This window comes from Mesoplodon densirostris, chromosome 16, assembly GCF_025265405.1.
Source record: "Mesoplodon densirostris isolate mMesDen1 chromosome 16, mMesDen1 primary haplotype, whole genome shotgun sequence".
Classification (NCBI taxonomy): domain Eukaryota; kingdom Metazoa; phylum Chordata; class Mammalia; order Artiodactyla; family Ziphiidae; genus Mesoplodon; species Mesoplodon densirostris.
Genome location: NC_082676.1, coordinates 64,965,962 through 64,981,064, shown reverse-complemented (window position 1 = coordinate 64,981,064; position 15,103 = coordinate 64,965,962). Strand labels below are relative to the sequence as shown.

At 46.0% G+C, this 15,103-nt stretch overlaps 1 pseudogene; it reads right to left on the bottom strand.

Moving 5' to 3' along the window:
- Nucleotides 1–2,274: 2,274 nt before the first annotated feature.
- Nucleotides 2,275–2,580, bottom strand: LOC132477107 (cysteine-rich PDZ-binding protein-like; annotated as a pseudogene).
- Nucleotides 2,581–15,103: the final 12,523 nt, after the last annotated feature.

Below are 15,103 nucleotides of genomic sequence, written 5' to 3'. Positions count from 1 at the left end.
CATATATGTGGAATCTAGAAAAATGGTACAAATGAACCTATTTGTAGGGCAGGAATAGAGACATAGACATAGAGAATGGACATGTGGACACAGCGGGGGAAGGGGAGGGTGGGATGAATTGGGAGATTAGGTTTGACATAAATACACTACCATGTGTAAAATAGATAGCTAGAGGGAACCTGCTGTATAGCACAGGGAGCTCAGCTCAGTGCTCTGTGATGACCTAGCTGGGTGGGATGGGGGAGATGGGAGGGAGGTCCAAGAGGGAGGGGATATAGGTATACATATAGCTGATTCACTTCATTGTACAGCAGAAACTAACACAACATTGTAAAGCAATTTTACTCCAAAAAAAAAAAATGTGGTGAAGGTAGGCATCCTTGTATTGTTCCTGATCTAGAGGAACAGCTTTCAGCTTTTCACTGTTGAATATGATGTTAGCTGTGGGCTTGTCATATATGGCCTTTATTATGTTGGGGTACATTCCTTCTATACCTTATTTGTTGAGAGTTTTTATCATAAAAAGGATGTTGAATTTTGTCAATGCTTTTTTGGAATCTACTGAGATGATCATATAATTCTTATTCTTCAGTCTGTTAGTATAGTATATCACATTTATTGATTTGCATATGTTTAATTTTCCTTGCATCCCATGGATAAATTTCACTTGGTTGTGGTGCATGATCCTTTTTTTTTTAATAGTGAACTTATTTATTTAGTTATTTATTTATGGCTGTGTTGGGTCTTCATTGCTGTACGTGGGCTTTCTCTAGTTGCTGAGAGCGGGGGCTACTCTTCATTGCAGTACTTCTCATTGCGGTGGCTTCTCTTGTAGCAGAGCATGGGCTCTAGGGTGCACGGGCTTCAGTAGTTGTGGCACGTGGGCTCAGCAGTTGTGGCTTGTGGGCTCTAGAGCGCAGGCTCAGTAGTTGTAGAGCACGGGCTTAGTTGCTCTGCGGCATGTGGGATCTTCCCGGACCAGGGCTTGAACCTGTGTCCCCTGCATTGGCAGGCAGATTCTTAAGCACTGCGCCACCAGGGAAGCCCGCATGATCCTTTTAATGTGTTGTTTAATTCATTTTTCTCTCATTTTGTTGAGGGTTTTTGCATTTATGTTCATCAGAGATATTGGCCTATAATTTTCTCTTTTTTTTGCGGTACACGGGCCTCTCACTGTTGTGGCCTCTCCCGTTGCGGAGCACAGGCTCCGGACGTGCAGGCTCAGTGGCCATGGCTCACGGGCCCAGCCACTCCGTGGCATGTGGGATCCTCCCAGACCGGGGCACGAACCCGTGTCCTCTGCATCGGCAGGTGGACTCTCAACCACTGCACCACCAGGGAAGCCCAATTTTCTTTTTTTATACTGTCTTTATCTGGCTTTGGTATGAGGGTAATGCTGACCTTATAAAATGAGTTTGGAAATGTTCCCTCCTCTTCAATTGTTTGGAAAGTTGAGAAATATTGGCATTAGTTCTTTAATTAATTAATTAATTAATTAACTTCTATTTATTTTTAGCAGGGGAGGGGGAAGTAGAGGAGGTAAAAAAAAAGTTTGGTTTCTGCATCAAAGCACTTTCATGACAGTTTGAATTCAAGGTAATGTATGGAATATGTATTTTTCTGAAATCCAGTGTATTCATGTGGACATATACAGGGTATCCCTTCTGTTCTCATTCTCATATGAAAGATAATGGCACTTTGGCTTCAAGAACAAATAAAAAATATAACTACAACTTGTGTTTGATTTGGGTCTGGGCTAATTACTTAAGGAACATTTTAGTAATAAAGGTCTCAGATATTTAAATTCCCTATGAAGCTGCAATTAATTAAGGGGCTGCTGATTCTGAGAACTATGCAACCAACAGGGAATGAGGGAAGAATTACATGTCTGGATGCTAAGTTCAGAGCCAAATATCAATAATCTCCTTCACACTTTTGCAATAACTACAAATAAAGTTAGAGAGAAAGGATAAAAATAATATATAATGATAAATAAAAAGTACATATAGAACTGGGAAAATCTTTTTTCATTACATTTGCCACTTATTCCAGTTCAATAAGATGTTTGTAAGGGGAAAAAAACAACTTAAGACAGAAAACTAGTTACACTGTTGCAGTTCAGAACTGCTTGAAAACAGAAGAATGAATACCAATCAACTTCCCTGATTTAAACCTAATTGTTTTAAGACATATTTTGTAACCTGAACATCTATGTTATGCCTTGAAAATTCAAAGCAAAAAGTAAATCATATGGAAAGCCAAAAACCAATACATCTAGACAGACGTTTGCTTGTAGTTTTTGGTATCCAAATTTTTTTCCCCACACAGTGCAGATGCCCTTTTTGTACGCACAGCACTGGCAATAATGAGAACCCAGTTGGTGCACAGAACTTTTACAAATTCTGCAAGTGGAGGACCTATTCTTTCCATGTGGATCAAGTCTTGCTTTTTTTTTTAGGTCAAAGCTTTATTTTTGTCCAGCTCTCTTCCACCACTTCCTGTGATGTTCCTTGCACCGTCCTTCCATGTATCTAGAGTGATAACAGTACCAAATTTCTTTTTACATTTTTCACACACCATCCTTCCATGACAGAAGGAGTGGTAGCTAGTTCTTTTTTAAATGTTTGGTAGAATTCACCCATGAAGGCTTCTGGTCTTGGGTTTTTCTTTGTTGGTAGGTCTTTGGTTACTGCTTCAATTACCTTACTTGCAATTGGTCCATTCAGATTTTCTATTTCTTTATGATTCAGTCTTGATAGGTTGCATGTTTCTAGGAATTGATCCACTTCTTATAGGTTATATACAATTTGTTGGCGTATAGTTGTTCATAGCAGTCTCTTATGATGTTTTGTATTTCTATAGTATCAGTTGTAATGTCTCCTCCCTTTTTTTCTTTGTTAGTCTAGCTAAAGGTTGTCAGTTTTATCTTTTTAAAAAAACCCAACTATTAGTTTTGTTGATCTTTTTAATTGTCTTTCTAGTGTCTTTGAAATTTATCTCTAATCTTTATTTCCTTACATCTGCTAAATTTGGACTTATTTTTCCTTCTTTTTTCTAATTCCCTGAGGTGTAAAGTTAGATTGTTTATTTGAGATCTTTCTTTTTTCTTAATGTAGGTGTTTACCACTCTCAACTTTCCTCTTAGGATTGTTTTTGATGAATCCCATAAGTTTTGGTATGTTGTGTTTCCATTTTGGTTTGTCTCAAGATAGTTTTTTATTTCCCTCTTGATTTCTTCTTTGACCCATTGGTTGGTTGTACAGGTGTATATCGTTTAATTTCCACATATTTATAAATTTTTCTCCTATTTTTGATTTCTAGTTTCATACCATTGTGGTTAGGAAAGATACTTGATATGACTTCAATCTTATTAAATTTGTTAAGACTTGTTTTGTGACCTAATGTATAATCTCTCCTGAAGAATGTTCCATGTGCCTTGAAAAGAATGTGTCTTCTTCTGGTTTTGGCTGGAATGTTCTGTATATGTCTGCTACGTCCATTGGTCTATAGTGTTATTCAAGTCCACTATCTCCTTATTGTTTTTCTGTCTGAATGATCTATCAGTTGTTGAAAGTAGGATATTGAAGTCCTCTACTATAACTGTATCACTGTCTATTTCTCCTTTTAGTTCTGCTAATATTTATTTTATATATCTAAGTGCTCCAATATTGGGTGCATATATATTTATAATTGTTATATCTTCTTGATATATATATATATAGGGAACTATGTTCCCCAGAATTCCCTTCTATGTTGGTATGGCTTGAAAAGAAATCCGTGTGTGATTGGGAAGGTTTAAATAAAGCAGCAGCAATGAAGCTCTGAGGTCAGTGCAGGGATGAGTCCTCACTAGCTCATGCACATGGTCACTGATCTGCTGAGCCCCTTTGGTCAGCAGCAGGTCCATGGCTCCTGCAGCTTTCACCAGGTCTCTTCCACTAGCTTCTCAGTGTCCTGAGCCAGGCACATTTGCAGATTCAAGGTGAAGGGCACCAGCTCCTTCTGCAAGTCATTATGTTATCAAGGGTAGAGGCAGAGAGAGACAGATGTGGTTCCAGTTTGTCCTCGCTCTCCCTTGCTTCCCCCTTAACTCTTTTTCTGATTTTCTGATTTCTCTGACTTTAGCAGTTGTAGATGAAGAGGCAGCCAGCCTTCCATAGACTTTCCCCCTTACTCCCACAATCATGTAAAACGTGATCTCTACAATTAACTCCTTATTTTATATTGCTCATGGAGGTTCTGCTTCCCTGGTCAAAACTTAACAGATATGTGAATGAATTTTACCCTAACACATATACATAAATGTATCTTATGTCTATGTCACTTCAAATCAGTGGGGAATGAAAAGGTTATTCAGTCAGCATCCTTGAAAAACATTAGCTAATATATTTGGAAAATAGTATATCTGCATTTCATATCATTCATAAAAATGTGATGATATGTTTATAGAAACATATTGGAAGAAAATATAGAATATATTTATAGCCCCAGAACACAGAAACAAAATGCAAACATTGAAAAAATTGAAAATTTTAATGTATCAAACATAAAGCTGTTCAAAGGCAGTTTTATTTTTTGAGTTTGTCCAAAAATTAAAAAAAAAAAGAATCTCAGGGGACTGACTTTGAATCAAGTCAGCCAGCTAGATGATAAAAGTTGTATAAAATTTCCAAAATGAAGTGTGTGTGTGTGTGAGTGAGAGACAGAGAGACAGAGAGATAGATAGATGGAGAGAATATGTGTGTTTGAAGAGAACTTTGGTCATAAGAGCAGCGTGGGCCAGGTATGGAGTCAGGAGCCTTCAGCCATACTGGGAATCAGTATTCCTTCCTGGCTGGATCACAGAAGGAAGATAGGAGATGTGGCTGAAACATCGTGTTGCTGCAGACATGGAGCTCACAACAGGAGAATACACAGAGCATCCCCCATCCCATTCTGTCAGGACTTGCTCTTTGCCTCGACACTAACCATTCCTGCTCAGCCTCAGCAGTGAGAACACCAGTGCTTTTCCAGGTCCATCTCCCATCATCCTCCTCTTAGCCCTCCTGTTCCAGCCAAATCTCCAAGGCCCTCTACAAACCCAGGCCTTTGCCTGGGCAGTTCTCTCAGCCTGGGACCCACCCCTCTTCCTTCTTTTGGAAACTTCCCTCTGCCTACAAGCCCTACTTGTCAGGGCTGGGTCACAGCTTCTTTGCCTCCTCCAGAAAGAATGTCACCCTTTGGCACTTTGAACTGCCTTTTTCAATGCACTTATCACACTCATAGTAATTGTCAGTTTACTATCTCTTGCACCATAAGGTTGAACTCCCTTGGATTGTGATTTACATTCCTCTCCACAGCCTTGCCCCTACACAGGTCCTGAGTGCTGAGCCAAGTCTTGAATGAACAGTCTGGTCTCCTGGTTTCTGTTCCTTCCTCTCTTCAACCTGTCCTGCACACAGGCCTGATTCTCATCCTAAAGCAAAATTTGAATTATATCATCCCCAACTCAAAATCCTTCCTTGGCTGACCTTCACCAGGGAAACTATTTCAATTGTTGGTATTCAAGGCCTTGCACACCATGCAGTGAGGACTGTTAGGTCAACTGGGAAAAGGTCAGGTAAGACGCACAATCAAGGTTAGGTAAGCTGATCTTAAGAAAATTTACAGAGAGCACAGTTTAGCACATAATTTTCTCCCTCCCTCCCTTCCTCATTCATTGAGCACCATGGTCAGGACCTGTGCTGGGCCTTGATAAAGAGAAAACTGATTATGTTCCTGTGCTGCCCCCCCAAAAGACATGGGCCTTGTTCTCTGTGCACCCCACCATTGTCTGACTCAAGTGGTGTGCTGGTGAATGTTTGACCCTGGTGGGAGTTGGGGGTTGGGGGGGTGGGGACTGATTTCTAGAGTTTGCCAATTTCTGTGGTGTAAATACTCCCATTATGGATGATGTCAAGTTACCAGCAGGGTCACTGAATGTGGACTCAGAAATAAATGTACAGTAGCATATCATTGTATGGTATTTCCACCATACGGATATAATAGACACAAAAACCTCAAGAACATAGATAATCGTAAAATAAATAGAAAGCGATGAATTTTGATTATTTGCTACATTTTTAATATAATTTAGTTGTAGGTTTATATAATACAACTTCTAACGATGACTTTTTAAAATATATATATTTATTTATTTGGCTGCACTGGGTCTTAGTTACAGCATGCGGGATCTTTAGTTGTGGCATGCAGGATCTAGTTCCCTGACCAGGGATCGAACCCTGGCCCCCTGCATTGGAGCACGGGGTCTTGACCACCAGGGAAGTCCCCAACAATGACTTTTAAAAGATAAAGAATGTATTGAACATCCAGCTTGCAAAACTCCTGAACACACTGTCTTGCAAAACTCCTGAACACACTGTCTCCTCATTTAAAAAAACTATTTTATTTTATTTATTTATTATTTTTGGCCGCATTGGGTCTTCATTGCTGCGTATGGGCTTTCTCCAGTTGTGGCGAGCGGGGGCTACACTTCGTTGCGGTGTGCGGGCTTCTCATTGCAGTGGCTTGTGGCTAGCGGGCTTCAGTAGTTGTGACTTGCCGGCTCTAGAGCGCAGGCTGTTTGCTCTGCAGAATGTGGGTTCTTCCCGGACCAGGGCTCAAACCCGTCTCCCCTACAATGAGGCGGATTCTTAACCACTGAGCCACGAGGGAAGCCTTGCTCCTCTCTTTTTTTTTTTTTTCTTTTCAGTACGCGGGCCTCTCATTGTCGTGGCCTCTGCCGTTGCGGAGCACAGGCTCCGGACGCGCAGGCTCAGCGGCCATGGCTCACAGGCCCAGCCGCTTTGCGGCATGTGGGATCTTCCCGGACCGGGGCACGAACCCGCGTCCCCTGCATCGGCAGGTGGATTCTCAACCACTGCGCCACCAGGGAAGCCCCTCCTCTCATTTTTGATGGTTCGTATTTTACTTCTTCCAAGGCGCTGGGAAACAAAGGCAGGAGGAGGAATGGGGCTCAGGTGGGGAGCAGCAAGCTCCGGCTCGAGTCCCCGACACGGCCACTGGGGGGCGACAGACACAGTCTGATAGGCAGCCGGGGTTGGAGTCGAAGACCCCTGCGGTCCGCGGCACCTGCTAGGCTCCTGGACCATGAAGACGCTTTACCTTCTATTTCGGGCGCGTCCAGCCCCGGGGGACGCTGGCAGGGGTCTTGGGGCGCGGAAGGGCCGCCCCCAACGCGGCCGCCCTCGGCCCAAAGCCCACACCCGGCAGCCTCTGAGGCCGGAAGTCTGCCCAGCCGCCGCCTTCCCGGCATCCCCCTTGCAGTGATCGTGCTTCCGCCTGCTGAGGTTCCAGAGCGGTTTTAGGTCATTAATTAATCAGTGGACAGTTAGCTTATACTTTCCTGGACTAGTGCGGATTAGTGTGGAGGGACGAGGAACAGGAGCTTCCTCCTGGGTCACCCTGAGGAAGCAGCGCCCGGGAGATCAGGGAAGGAGGCTCCCCAGGCTTCCAGTGTGGGTGCGGATGAGGGCAATGACCTGCTGGCCAGAAGGCCTACGTTTTCCTCCCAGCTCTTATGCCAACAGTCTGCGTGGCCTTGGGCAAGGCATTTAACCCGACTGGCCATGGGTTACTGCAGTAGACACCGTTGTTTGGCTCCCAGACATGTGTTCCCTTTCTTTCTCTTTGGCAGGTAGTGCCCACCCCTCCAGGGAGATTTACTCCAGCGCTGCGTCTGGCCCAGTTGGGCTTGGCCCACCGTGTTGGTCCTGTTTCCCTCGTCAAATGATGGCTCCTTGAAAGTACTATCCAAGCAGCCTGTTGCAAAGACAGAACTGAGTTTGTTGCTTCCCTTGTTCAGGGAGAGTAGCATCTTGAAAGAGTCCTTAGTGGAGAGGAGGTGGGAAGGGCAAAGTTGAGATAGTGAGGTTTTGGGGTCTGGTTTAAGGTGGACCTTAATGAGGATTGGGTAGGAATCATGTTATATAGTTTAAGGTTGTTGGTCACAGTAGTTTAGGATTTGTCGTCTCAGCGAGGTGAGCGTTTCAGAGTCTTGGAGCTTCAACAGTTGTTTGATGTTACCTGTTAAAAAGTGGTGCCATTTTTGATGGATTTTTCTGAAGTCAAGGAGTAAAGTTATTTGCACCTTTTGTCCTCCCGGGCAGGTGTTTCCGGGAATAGTAGACTCACAGTAATAGTCATGTTATTTTGCCTCAGCCAGTGTGAGTCACAGTCCTCTGCTATTTGCACCCAGAGGAATCCTGTATGTGGTTTTCTTGTGCGTGAAATGGGGATTATGCTGGTGGGGGGGCGCGGGGGGCACGGGGGGAGCTGGGCATGCGTGAGAAGACCAAGGTTTCAGCCTGTTGGAGCCTTTCAGTATTACAGCATGGTGGGGCTTACAAAACTGTCTGCATCTTGAAAAATAATTCTTACTCTCAAATCCGAAAAGGGAGCTGCCAAATCGAAATGAATAGATGTTTATTAAATGCCTCCAACATATCACTATGTTCACTTGCCAACTGTGACTGAACGCATATAGTAACAGGGTCATTGCATTTACTCGGTAAAGGGAGGTGCACGTTCACATGTTTGATGCCATGTGGTGGAGGCTTCAAGGTTACAAATGTTCCAGGCTTATCAAGGTCTTAAAATGGCCCTGGGGTGTTTGACTCCTGGCCTTCCTACTTCCCAGTCATGTGAATTGGGGTGAGCTCCTCCCCTCTCTGAGCTCATTTCCTCCTAGGTATGGTGGGGAAGACAATGCTTTGGGCAGGATAAGGAGGCTGAAGTGAGTTCATGTGTTGAGTGCCAGAAGTTGCAACTGAGGTGCAGATGATTTTGGAGCAGCGTCAGCCCTTAGCAGTGTGGGCTGCCCTGTGAACTGTGGGTCTAGGACAGCTGTGAGAGAGAGACTGGTCCCATGGGAAGCAAAGTTGGGAAGGACTCAGAGGATTAATCAGGTTAGGAGAGAAATCAGGAGAAATGAAGATGACAGTAACCACTATCCCAGCTCAGGGAGTCTGGGGCTTGTTCAGGTCAGTTCCTGCACTGCTCCCACTGACCCCCTCCCCATCCCCAGGACAGGTGCAGGGGCAACATAAAAAATATTGAACAACCAGTTCTTTACAGGCAGGAAACAATCAGAAAAGGCTGGCTGGAGACCCTTGGAGGTCCCCTGTCTCAACAGGCATTAACCCCCTCTTTTTTTTTTTCATTTTTTGGCCATGCTGAGTGGCATGTGGGATCTTAGTTCCCCAACCAGGGATCAAACCCATACCCAGTGCATTGGAAGCACAGAGTCTTAACCACTGGACCGCTGGGGAAGTCCCTAGCCTGAACCCTTTAATTACTCCCTTTGGGGGTCTAGGGGAGGGCTGGAGCAACGGCATTAAGGGGCAGTCGGCGGCTTGAGGAAGCAGCTATTTACAGCCTGTAGGTGACATTCATTTGGGCCCCCTCAGAGCGTCCTGGCTGGATATCTGCTTTGCTAGGGAAGCGTGGAGGTGGCAGGTGTGGCACACGTGGAGGTTGGCAGTGCAGCCCAGTGCAGAGCAGCCATGGGTGAGGAGTAAATTCCGATCAGGTGGGTCCTCTCTGGGTACTCCCAGGCCCTGGCACCTGATGGCTGGGGTCTCCCAGTGAAGCCTGAGCTCCTTGGGGCTCCTGAGCCTTTGAGCTGCGCCCTCACACGGAACTTTGCTGGTCTTCCCTTCATTTAGACTGGGGGAATTCCTTCCCCCTTTCTGTTCCTCAGTGAAGCATTTCCTGTCTCCTCTTGTCTTTCCCATCAGACCTGAGGGCAAGGTAAGTCTTGAGACCAAGTCATTAGCACCTGGAAAACTAGTTCTCTTTTCCTCCAGGGCAAGAAAGACGGGATCTTGAAACTCTGCCAGGATATGAGAGAAAAATATTTGCATTTCATCTTTCTATGGTAAAGAAAGGAAAGGATAATAAATCACTATACAATTTCAGAATAGAGAGTAGTTTGATAATACGTGCTAAAAGCTGTATATAAGTTGATAACCTTTGACCTAGCAATATCTCTATTAGGAATATAACTTGTGGAAATAATCAGAGTTGTTTTTCAAAGATTTCTGAATAAGATTGTTTAATGAAGCATTCTGTACAGTAGTAAAAAGAATGAATGTCCAGTGTTAATTTTCATGTTATGAAAATAGTTTACTGGCATGGGAAGATACCAAAATATATTACATTTAGAAAACAGATTAAAATAATGTAGTAGCATGATTCCAATAATATAAAAGGGTAAAAATAGAATCCATAGCCTGTTTTATCAATTAGGAAAAAAGTTTCATACTGTTTCATTTAATTAAATAATCAGTTGACTCAGCAAAAGTGGGAGCTGCTATGTGCCAAGCACTGTGGGTATAACAGTGAGCTGTTAAAAGTGTAATTTTCAAAAAAGGTAAATGCATGACTTTCAAATAAATATAAAAGTGGCATGTATCAAAGATTTTAACTCATTAATGAAGGAGGAAACCATCAAGATGTTAAAACTGGTTTAAAACAGAATCTGAAGAAGAGACATATACATGGGAAATCAGGAATGCTGAAATCAATTTGCTAATAATGGATGCAAGACTGCTCAGTAGCCTAAAGCAAGGAATGTAACGTTTGGAATCATCTCTTCCACAGGATGATGAGAATGCCAACCAGCAATGCTGTCCATCCTCACAGGGTAATCAGTAGCATTGGTGGGATATGACTTGCTTTCTAGGAGCAGGAATTATTGGCATTACTGTCAGTTTTCTGCCAATTAACGTCTGTCTCCACAGAGCTGTCAAATAGCCTCATCAGAGACAAACAAAGGTGCACTCCCCTATGGGATCAGATGATCCCTGGAGGCTCCAGCTTGCCTTGGAAGGCTATCCAGGCATCTCATTTGCCCATTTCAAGTCTTCCACACTTTTCCCAACAGGGATGTGTAAAAGAATAACAGAGGGACTTCCTTGGTGGTCCAGTGGCTAAGACTACGTGTTCCCAATGCAGGGGGCCTGGGTTCTATCCCTGGTCTGGGAACTAGATCCCACACGCCGCAACTAAGAGTTCCCATGCCACAACTAAAGGTCCCGCATATGGCAACGAAGATCTCGCGTGCCACAACTAAGACCCGGCGCAGCCAAGTTTATTAATTAGTTAATTTTTTAAAAAAAGAATAACAGGGTGTCACTTAAACTAAGGCCAAAGAGAAGGTGCCTGCTCTGAAGGTGCAGTCAAGACCTTCCGGTTAGGTGGAGCAGCACGTGCAAAGGGCGAAGAAGAAATAGAGGCCCAGTGGGGCTGGGCGTGAGCCAGGAGTGAGGACAGGAAGGGGGAGAGGTCAGCACGGGTGGACGCTGCAGCACCTGCCGGGAGGAGACGCGAGGATTTGAGATCTCCTAAGTGCAGTGAGCACCGCTAGGGTTTTTAACGGGGAGATGCCATGATCTAGTTGGTGTTTTGTTAAACATCTCTGGTTGCTGCGGGAGAAGATCCTGGAGGGGACCCAGGACCCACCAGGAGGGGGGCTGGCGGGCCTGTGCTGGGGTTGTGGGGTGGGGGAGAAGGCCTGGGCTCTCCCGCTCGCTTGTTCTGGGCTGGAGACACCAGGACGTACCGATGGATTGGTGGGAAGTAAGAAGTATTGCTGTGTTGGGCTCAGCCTATCAGTAGTAGTGCTGCTGGCGAGGGGTGCCTGAGCCCCTCTCCCAGCCCCACGACACTGCAAGGCCTTCACAGACGTGTTGTGGCTGGACTGGCCCTTGTGGCTCTTATTATGATTGCAAGACACACCTTAGAAACAACCCTCAGGAAACTTCGGAAAGAAACCAGATTTATTACTCACAGGTCCTGGAGGGCACACCGCATACCCTAGGGCCACACAGTGAGGTCGAGGGTGCGGGGGGGATGGGGGACGCGGACAGGGGGCTCTGCCTTTATTAGGGTCCAAGGGTGAGGAGGCTGGGGTTTCCCGGCTTCACTCTTTGTCGAATTTAAATTCTAATTCATGGCCGAATTTAAAAGCTGAGAGTTGGGGGAGTTTCTGGTGGTCTGGTGGTTAGGATTCAGCACTTTCACTACCGTGGCCCAGGTTCAATCCCTGGTCGGGAAACTGAGATCCTGCAAGCCTCTCGGGAAGGCCAATAAATAAATAAATAAAACCTAAGAGTGGGAATTTGGGCTCAGGAAAGGAAAAGTGGGGACACTCCAGTGGTCAGTTATCTAGGTCACCCAGGGCTTTCTAAACCTTTCTAATCCTTCATGTGCGGGGCCGCCTGGCTCCTTATCTAGTTGTCAGCTAGTAACTGTGTCGCACAGCTGGCAATGTGTTCATTTGAGATGGATGCCTTGAAATGGATGCCCCAGCAACCAAAAGCTTAATGTCAGACACTTACACTGCAAATATATATATATAGGTATCTGCCCCCCTCACCCCCGTTCCTGAAGCCCTTGGAATTCCTGGGTGATTGGAGCATCTTTTGTTCTAATGAGATAATTCTTGGTGGCCTCTTTGGCTGCTGGATTGGGACTGGTCACCAGAAAGACCAAGCCATGATTAGAAGCTTGAAACTTTAAGCCCCATCTCCCATCTTCTGGGGAGCAGGGAGGGGCTGGAGATTGAGTTAATAATGGATTGTGCCCACGTGATGAGCCTCCATAAAAATCCCTAAAGTACAGGGTTTGGAAGGCGTCCAGGTTGGGGAACACATCCACATGCAAGGCAGGTGGCACACCCCAGATCCATGGGGACAGAAGCTCCTGCAGTTGTGACCCTTCAGGACTTTGCCCCATGCGCCTCTTCACCTGGTTGTCCATCTGTGTCCTTTATTGTATAATAAACTGGTAAATGTAAGTAAGTGTTTCCCTGAGTTCTGTTGAGTTGTTATAGTAAATTATCAAACCTGAGGAGGGTGCTCCTGGGAACTCCCAATTTGTAGCCATGTCAGACAAGTGCAGGTGACCTGAGGACCCACCACTTGTGATTGGCCTCTGAGGTGGGGGGAGTCTTGTGGGACTGAGCCTTTAACCTGTGGGGTCTGCACAGACTCAGTTAGTGTCAGGATTGAGTTAAATCGTAGGACACACAGTTGGTGTCCACAGAGAATTAGAGAATTGCTTGTGGTGGAAAAACCCACACACCTGGTGTCAAAAGTATTCTATGTGTACAGGAAAGGAGTTTTTCCTTTACAATTGGTTATGGGTGGGGAGGAAAAGGCTAAATCAAGGATGACTCGCAGGCATGTGGCTTGAGCAACTGGTTGCACGGTGGTGCCGTTTTCTGAAACATGGTGTCTGGGGAGTGTCTGAATTTGAGGGAACCTCCAGATTCCTAGTTAAAGATGCCTGGTGGGAATCCAGATCCCCAGTACCCATCCTGTGTCTTGGAGGCACAGCTATGGACTGCAAGTGGTGGGTGTCTCTCTGCCTGGGCCCCTAGAACAGGGGTATCCCAATCCCAGCTGCCACCTGACTCCCCCAGAGCTGTCTGTCCTCCTGACAAGAGAAACGTCCACACTCTGACTTACCCAGAAGCCATTCATTAGCAGTAATTAGCACAGTCACTTATTTCCCTGGAGGGTTGATGGGGGAGGAGGAACGCGGCTGGAGGCAGGTGGTTCTCCACCCTGCAGGGGAGGCTGGAGCTGGTTTCTCCACACCTCCTCTCTGGCCAGCATCACGTGGCTGTCCAGCTCATGGCTCAGTAGGTACCCCACAGGCAGACCTGCAGACTCCAGCTCTGTGTCCAGCTTACCTATGGAACTGGGGGCCTCTCATTCTCCACCTACCCCTAGCCGAAGTTAATTCTGTACAGTCACTTCCTCTCCATGAGCCCTTGGCCATGACCTCTGACCTCACAACTCCTAGGTCTGCGAGTCTTTGATGAGTCACCAAGAGTGCTAGAAGTGGCCCAGGCCGGCGATGGGTACCCAGCAAGGCAGTTTGCCCGACATGCCCACTCCCTCTGCCCTTCCCAGATCAACTCTTCCCATCAGGCTCTGTCCGGGCTCAGCCCTTCCCAGCATGGGGCTCCCCTCTCTGTTTCCTGGTGCAGAGGAATTGCAGTCCTTCCAGACTGATTTCTCAGTGTTGCAGTGAGAGTCATTCTAGTTGGTCCTGGGTAGGAGGAAGAGCAGTGTGCTTGACTGGCGAAGGACGATCTTAGTCATGGAGGAAAGGAGACCTTTCCAATGACATTTCTGTAGGATGACTGGCCACCTTCCTCCCTGGTGATTCCCAGCCAGGCTGGTGGGATATTTTTCCAGAACAACAGGAGTCAGTGGGGAAAACGTGCTCTAAGAATTCTGATGTACAGCCAACTCTTCCAAAGAAGGAATAGGTTATGAACAAAACCTAGGAGAATGTTCTAAGCCATGGAAGGAAAACTCTGGAGGAAGCTGACGTGGAGACCTGCCATCGAGAAAGAGATGGACCACTAAGGAATGGAGGAACAGGTATAAGTGCAGTTTTTTAAAAAGTGCTGAAAGTCTTAGTGGACCATGAGAATGAACAATGCTCTATATTCCAGGAAGACATTAACCAGAGTGAAGATACATGGAGTCACACCATTAACACCTGGACCCTGGATGTCCAGCATTCAAAGAGTCAGACAGTGGTGTGGGTCAGGGAGGGGCTCTGTGTTTAGAAAGTATGGGGTTGAGGAAGGGACTGGGGAGGAGGGACCCCTAAGACTACAGAAAAGAAGGCTGGGCAAGGAGGGGGATGCTCAACTTCCATTTTGAGGAAATGTCAAGCGGACAGGCAATGCTGTTACAAGATGGAGAAAATTTTATTTCGCAGAATTTGAGGTGGGGGTGCGGGTGGGGAGTGCCTGGACTACACAGCCCAGGGTCCGAGAACCTGAAGATGAGGAAAGGATTTGGTGTGCACCAATGAAGCTGGGTTTCTCGTGGAAGGGAGAAGAAACAGAACTCTGGGGCTGGGACTAGGGTAAGCAGAACCGAGAGGGCCTTGAGGAGCCTGGGCAGAGGTAGAGGAAATGCGAGGCCTGGGGCCATAGGAGCCATGGCGAGGCTCTGAGGGGGACCCGGGCTCTTGGGATGGGGAGACCTTTCCAAACGTCACTGGAAATGTCTCCTTTTCTCCATGACTAAGAGCG